General features: G+C 46.5%; 1 non-coding gene across 1 annotated transcript; it reads right to left on the bottom strand.

Annotated features, from left to right (window-relative positions):
• Window positions 1-860: 860 nt before the first annotated feature.
• TRNAW-CCA lies at window positions 861-932 on the bottom strand. Its single transcript has one exon. It is a non-coding gene; the product is annotated as a tRNA-Trp (tRNA).
• Between the last annotated feature and the right edge of the window lie 6,738 nt (window positions 933-7,670).

Here is a 7,670-nt window from a genome sequence, read left to right as displayed (position 1 = left end):
GGCCCCTCACCAGCCACATACCCCTGCCAGGCTGCCTGCATCCTACGTTCTGTAGAACATCCTCTGTGCCTATCACAAAGACACCAAACAACATCCAATGCAACATCAAGCAGTGAGGAACATCAGCTGGACTGCCAACAGCTGACAGCAACCCCTTCAGCCCCCTGGTCCAGCCACTTTGCCAGTTGCCTTGTGATTCAGCTTAAGCTCTCTGTCAAGCTAAATGATGTTCCTTGGTGTCGTCTTGAACACTGAGGAAGTCATCCCTACAAGGAAACCGATAACGTTGGCCAAGAGTAGTCAGATTTTGGTGAATCCATGGTCACTGTTTCCAGTCACCATCACATCCTTCCTTCATTTGGGCATGGCTTTCAGGAGTATTTATTCCATAGCCTTCATGTGGGCTCTTAGGTGAGGCTGACCAGACTAGAAGCTCCTGCTTCTTAGTATTCTTGAAAAGACCTCTCATGCTGTTCATCAGAAACTTGTCTCTATTTCCATAATCCTTCACTGAATAATTGTCCTTGATCCCCTCCAGAAATCCTATGTTACCCTCCCAGGCAAGGATTGCCTGAGGGTAAACCCAGGTCGGCCAGGGGTGACCTTCTTCATTGTCTTCAGCTTATTGATGAGGCAGACACCCACCACAACACGCCCCTGTGTTGACCTCCACTCTGGTCATGATCCATGATCCATTGCCTGGCTGAAAGGAAAGCTCTGGGCATCACATCTCCCCCATAGCGGGTTCCTGAAGTGCCCCCTATAGTTGGCCAATGCCTTGCAGAGCCCCGCCCCTCACGCAGACCAGCTCCACAGAAAAGCAGGGGCAATACAGAGGGTGGGGAGCGGTGTCCCAAGGCTGACCCCGGTGTGATTTGAACACACAACCTTCTGATCTGGAGTCAGACGCGCTACCCTTGCGCCACGAGGTCGGGGTGGAGGGATGCCCTCCCTTGGATGGACCCCAGCCTGGGCAGTGGGGATGTCCTCTTCATGGCAGGCAGCCCAGCGATGTCCAGGAACTGCTCAGATGCTGCTACAAGGGGAAGGATGGCCAACGTCTGGCTGCAGAGAGGAGTCCAGGATGGAGGATGAACATGCAGGGTGGGATGGGGTGATCTGCAGGGTCAGTGCAGGCAGAAGACAGGCTCAGAGATGTTGGGATGGAAGGGGATGTCCTAAGGCAGAATACAGGGAAGGGGCCAGGTCCGCTCCTGCCGCACAGCCTGAGGTGGGCTCTGAGTATGTACCCAGAAATGGTGGTGGATCATCTTAAGAGCAGACAGCCCAGCTCAATCACAGGCAACCAAACCCTGGTTTGGATGGGACAGACCTTTTTCACAAATGTCCCATTTCATCCAGACCTCCTGCAGGGCTGGATAGAGGCAGGGTGGCTGCATCTCCATGTCCCATTCTTTTTTTTATTTCAGAGCACGTTTTTTTCTGCTCAACCCATCTTTGCTTTGCTCCACCTCTGTTTCATCCCACATTCTTCCTCACTGCTCTACTTTCTGCCTCATGAAAACCACACATTTTGACATCTTTGCACTCAGTTCCTGCTTGCCCCAGAGCTCATGCTAAAAATCTTAGAGTTAGAGCTCTGACACTGCTATTAATGTCTATTTCCTTTTTAAAAAATAAACTATTTAATATTAGTGTGCCAGTTTGTGTTGTAAAGCAGGATTCATAGTTGTTAAGAATGACCCATTTCAGAAAATCCTTGCAAAATGAGGATAAAAAATTATGAAATTATTAATAAATGCAAATAAAAACTACAGCACCCAAACAAGCAATGGCATAAATGATAGTTTAATAAATGTACTATCCCCCCCCCCCCATATAGTTATCTAGCTACACTTAAGGCAGTTTGCTTGCATTGCATAACCAGCGAGCTCCTTGTCCACCATATGTATGTGCTGTATACAAATCCATGAGATGCACAATGTTCATTTGGAGAGAAAGATCGCTGCTGAACTTTATTCAATTTCTATTTGTGGATAACTGGGAGTAAGCCACAGCAATCTCACCTGGGATGGTGGTAGGGTACCTTTCTACACGGAAACGTTCTTCACTTGTGAAAAAAAAGATATCTCGGCAGAAGACATTCTGAAATTCTTCATTTTCAAGCTTTTGAAAATTAGTTTTGTTTTTAAAAGAAATAACTGGCATCGTGTGGTTACTGTTCTCCGACTGTACAAAGCAGCATTGATTAGCAAGGCATGAAGTGCTAGGGGAGCGTCTCCTGGGGTGGGTGGCTGCTTCAGATACAGGAATGGGTCTACGAGAAAGATGCCTACTTGTGCCCTAAGCAGCAGAGGTCCCATTATTATAGTTACAAAGATTTATAAAGTTATATAAAATTATGGGAAGTTAGAAAAAAGTTAACTTTATAGTTATACATTTATCCTGAATGTGGGCAACTCAATCCAGTCCCTAAAATTTGGTGTCTGCAACCAAAAGCCATCCCTGCTCTCCAGACATATTAATAATAGTCACGTACTTACCCTGTGAATTATCAATGCTGCAGGTGGAGCAAAGAGGCAGGCACTTACCTTGCCGTCGGAGCAAACCCTGCCCACAAGAAGGGCTTTCTGTCCCTTCCTCCACCAGCGTGTCCTCCCACAAGAGGGAGCCATGAACCAGCTCATGGGCTCCACCAGCTGCAAAGCCAGGCTGGAGATGCATTTTACTCAGTGAAGGACCCTCCATTCCCTAGGCCAGGATGGAAATTCAGCTTGTTTCCTTCCTAGAAATATAGTTCTTCCTCCACAGGCCGTGTATTTTGGGGGGCTATTCAGTCCCACTGGTCTCTGTTAGGTTTTCCCGCCCATCAGCCCACAGTTTTCTAGAAGTGTAGCTTCAGATGTGGTCACGGGGAGCTTCACCTGCTACCTGCTCCCCGCTGACCACCTCGCAGTGGCACCTCTCCTTACCTGTCCCACTCCGGTACTTGCTTAGTTTCCAACTGCATGACGAAGTGGGAGAGATTCAGCTGCCTAAATTCAGGCATCTAGTGTTGTGTTATGGGATATGCTGCCTGGTCTATATTTGCCTCTCCCAAAGCATCTGAGTATCCCATAGACCTCTGTCGCATGCAGATACCTTGCATGCTCCAGGACATCTGTAGTGATATTATGTTCAGGCAACCGAATCCTGGCTGAGGGTGGGAGTCAGCTCAAAGATTTGGACAATTAAAGTAGGTGTCTCCGCATAGGTGTATTAGATAACATAGGTTAAGATAACATAGGTGTGTTAGAGAGTGAACATAGGTGTGTTAGAGAGCTAACATAGGTGTGTTAGAGAGCTGATACACTACTAGGGCCATAAAAGGTATTGAAGAGATGGGGGAGATATTTCTGGACACCAGGCATTGCTGTGTTCATTTTTATTTTTAAGCAGAAAATATTGATGTCTATATGATATCAGTTTCACAGAATACTGAAATTTTCAAATTTCTCAGCAGAAGACCCCATTTCTCCCTCACCCCTTTCCAACGTCCGACACTGTTATAAATAAGGCCTGGTTTTCAGCTAGTTCGAGGAGCACTGCACCTCAACTGCACTCAAACCCTGCTGATTTACATCGCCATCACGCAAATCTGTGTAAGTGCTTGGGAGAAGCAGATGTTTCCCATAATTTTGGTGTCCCAGGCTACTTCAGAGCTAGCCCAGGCCCAGTGACTGAAAAATTCAAAATTAAAAATACGTCCTCCCTTCTCATGCATGCTCCCTTCCTCATGCTCTCAAAGGGTGTGTGAATCTCAGGAAAGATTCATAGATTTCTGAGTCTACTGAAAGGGGAGAACAGACATTCCACACGATGGTAGAAGCTTCTCCCTCATTGTTGTCTGCCACTCAGATGGATCTACATCTTCTTCAGCATATCCCTACTCCAGGACATGTAGCTATGAGGATTTCACCTGGCAGACACTTCTCAGGAGCCATCACAGTGATTTCAAGATGACAACTGTCTAGTGGAGATGTCTATGGCTGTTAGGCCCATGACTAAGGAACTCCCTGCAGCAGTGGAGGGCTCTTCTATGGCCAGACCCCCTGGAACTTTAGGAGAAGTCAATCTATTGGGTCACCTAGTGTTCATCCTATATTGAGAACTGCTGCATGCTTCCCCACCAATTGCAGGCATCTTCTGGAAATACCTGTAAATACCTACTCATTGCTTCCCATGCCCCCATCAGAAGAGGTGACCCTCCTGGTGGGATTGAGACTCATAAAGCACATTTTTCAGGCTCTTGTTAAATTAGCTAATATACCTTGGCGAGGTGGGTAGCGATGCTACTATATGGGCATTATATTGCTGTGGCAGTCAGGATTAGCAAGATCTACTCCACGGCAGAAAGTTCACTAAAACGTTTATCTCTATTCCCCAGATTAAGAAATAGAAACAACCATGTTCCAAAGAGTGTCTGTCTCACCTGCCTCAGACACACACCTCAAGACAGGGTTGAAGTCTCCTCTGGAAGTCCTCGTGTTTCCATTGACTCTGAGGGAAAACTAGATTATCATAGAATCATAGAATGTTTTGGGTTGGAAGGGACCCCTAGAGCCCATCCAGTCCAACCCCCCTGCAGGGAGCAGGGACACCGTTAACTAGATCATGTTGCTCAGAGCCCCATCCAACCTGGTCTTGAATGTTCCCAGGGATGGGGCCTCCACCCCCTCTCTGGGCAACCCCTGCCAGGGTTTCACCACCCTCATTGTAAAGAATTTCTTCCTCTTATCTAGTCTAAAATTATGTTAGATTTGACAGCTAGGATGGGTTTCATCCCACCTCCTTCGGAGGTTGACAGTACAGATGCCTCTGTCTGAACAAGCCTTCTGCGTTTCCTTCATAGTCAATGGAGAGAAGCAAGTACTGGGTAAGCCTTCCAGAATATCGCGTTGTAGAAGTGACACTGGCTACATGACTGGATTCAGTGCAGGCTCTAAACTGTAGACATCTCAAGTGGGGCGAGGAGAACCCCAGCTGTAACTTGCCCATATCTAATTTGAGGCAGACTCCACCAAAAACCACAAAACAGAAGATCTCAAATCATGGGTGATTCATCTTAATAATGCTACTGACTAAAATAGTGATTAAAGCAACCCTGCTCAGAATTCTGCACTTGTTTGCATTTTCACACCCTGTACGGAAATGCATGAAAAAGTCTTCAGCTGGTCTGGCTGCTGGTAAACTGGATGAACTGGGAACAGGCCTTTCCTGTGACCATTGCAACACTGAACATGAGGAAGCTATAAGGAGGGTTGGTGACCTCTTCCAGCCCCAGCCGTAGGTCAGCTGCAGAACTGGTCATTAGGCAGGAGGAAGAGCTTTCCAGTGCGTATTTCTCCTGTGATCCATATAAAACATGTGTCTCACCTGGAATAACCTGAGAGAGGAGTAGGAGGAGAATAAATGAGAGCAAATGAAATGCAGATGCACCAAGGCAGAATGAGATGGCAATTCTTTGCTAGGTGGTGAGAGAGTCCCAGTGTTTACAGGGTTTCTGGGAGCAAGAAGGACTGGAAACAGGGTTTTTACCTCAATATTTGTAGTGCAACCCTTGGCCAAAATTGCTAACGAACATCTCCGTGCATCACTTTCCCTGAACAACCACAGGGCCATCTTTGAGTCAGAAGAGGTGATCCGACCTGCTCCAAGCAACAGGGACTCTGGAGCGAAACCTTTTACCAAAGTGAATTTCACTCCAAATCCAAAGGGGTTTTTTCTGAGATAAATTTTTTTATTGTAATTTGAAGGGAATCATGATCGTATAAATGCTTATTGCCTGACAGTGAGAACATTGTCTGTGCAATGCATGGAAATTATAGGGAAGGATTTTGAATGTAAGATTATTGGACGAGCGTTCCTCCTCTGCCAGGTTATTGATACACTTCAGGTGTTGCATTTGTCCTTCACTTTCCATGAAAATTAAAAAAAAGAAAAAAGCAAACATTTCCAGTCCATTGTTAAACACAACGGGCCTGCTTTTTGCAATTCTAAAAATAACTTTGCAGAATTAGAAAGCTGGGTTCCTGCTCCAGTCTGACTATGTACAATGTTGGGTCCGGTCTGAGAGCTGAGATACTCCCCTTGGCTTCAGTGGGAACCTGAGCCAACTGAAGTTTTTTTTTGTCAAGGTCTTTGTCTCATCCATTTCCCTGGAGTGCCTGAAAATGGACATAAGCAGCTCTCCTGCCACATGGCTGCCTGGGAGACTCAATGGTGCCTGCCAATTTGAAATAAAAAGCTAACAAAGAAACCAGAAGGGCAGAGAACAATGCACATTGACTAAGGGGAAGCTTTGTGGCCACTGGGTCAGAACAACATCAATAAATATCATGCACAAACCCAGGCTCAAATAGGTGGCACTGGTTTCTTCTGCTCCAAAGGAGAACCGGCGCTGTCAGCTACCATTTCAGTATGGCTGTTTGTAGCACAGTTCAAACACTCTACGGATGGATCCTTACGGAAACTCACTTGTCCTCTGCTCTTTGGACACCTGCAAACCTGAAGGTGCTGCTCGTGACATCTGCAAACTCTCATAATCTGCTCCTCATGCCTGACCCAGCTGAGGAAGCAATAAGGAGTAACGGGCATTCTATCCATAGACAGCGCAAATAAATCTATTTTGTTCTGTGAAAGGTGCTTTGAAATAAAATAAAAAAAAATCCTTTTTGTTTGCCAAACTATCCTTGAAAAACCAGAAAAGTGACAAAACATTTCCTCAGGAGTCCCTGGAGCAGAGAGTGGACAAATACTCATTTCTAGTTTATGGGCACCCCTGAAGCATTTGATCCTGTTTAAGAGAACAGCTTGAGCACTTGGGGGTTGAATAATGACTTCAGGCAATAAGCGTAGGAGCCTGCGGTGCTGAGCCCTTCTAAGATGGCAAGAACTCACTTTTTAAGTAGAAAAATGGCAGGTTTAATAATACAGTATGTTTCATGGAAATGAAGTCCTGGCAGCCCGAGCACAAACCAAGCAGATTAATTCCAGACTGTCGTTAACACCTTGTTCTTGGGGCAAGGCACTAGCATTTGAGGAACTGAGGTGTGGGAGAACAGTGGGACATACTGGCTCCGCCCTGGGGAGACCTTCTGGCAATTTCCACATGCTTTTATTTAAATGCCTGATGAAACCAAATGACCTCTCTGCAGAAGCGCTCAAGGTATTTGCACAGGGTGATGAGGTATGGTATCGGCCAAGCCTTATACCCAAGGGTGCCTAAAAACATCACTAGATGATTACCTTGTGGCCACAGAAATCTCCTACCCACTGTTGAGAATGGGAGCTCAGACACCTGGCTGAAGCCCACTCCTGTTTTCTGAGCCATGCCCTGCACTTTACTTCTTCAATGCAGAAGGAACAACAGGAGACATCAGGAGAGACTTGCTCCGGAAGAGCCTGTTCACTAAGGCAATGTCAAAAACTAGCAGGAGAGAGTTTTGAACTGAAGTCTGCCATGTCCCTGAGGACAATCTCAGGCCATTAGCCATCCCAGAGCAGACCCAGGATCCTTTCTGCGTTAAGAAATCATAGAATCATAGAATCATAACCTAACTGTTACCCTACCTTTGCCATCCCACCCCCAAACCCTGGCCCTAAGCACCTCGTCTGCCCAGCTGTTAGATCTCCCGAGGGGTGGGGACTCGACCCCGTCCCTGGGCCGC

The sequence above is a fragment of the Egretta garzetta genome, unplaced genomic scaffold, assembly GCF_000687185.1.
Source record: "Egretta garzetta isolate BGI_Z169 unplaced genomic scaffold, ASM68718v1 scaffold325, whole genome shotgun sequence".
Taxonomy (NCBI): Eukaryota; Metazoa; Chordata; class Aves; order Pelecaniformes; family Ardeidae; genus Egretta; species Egretta garzetta.
This window is presented reverse-complemented; position numbering and strand designations above follow the sequence as displayed.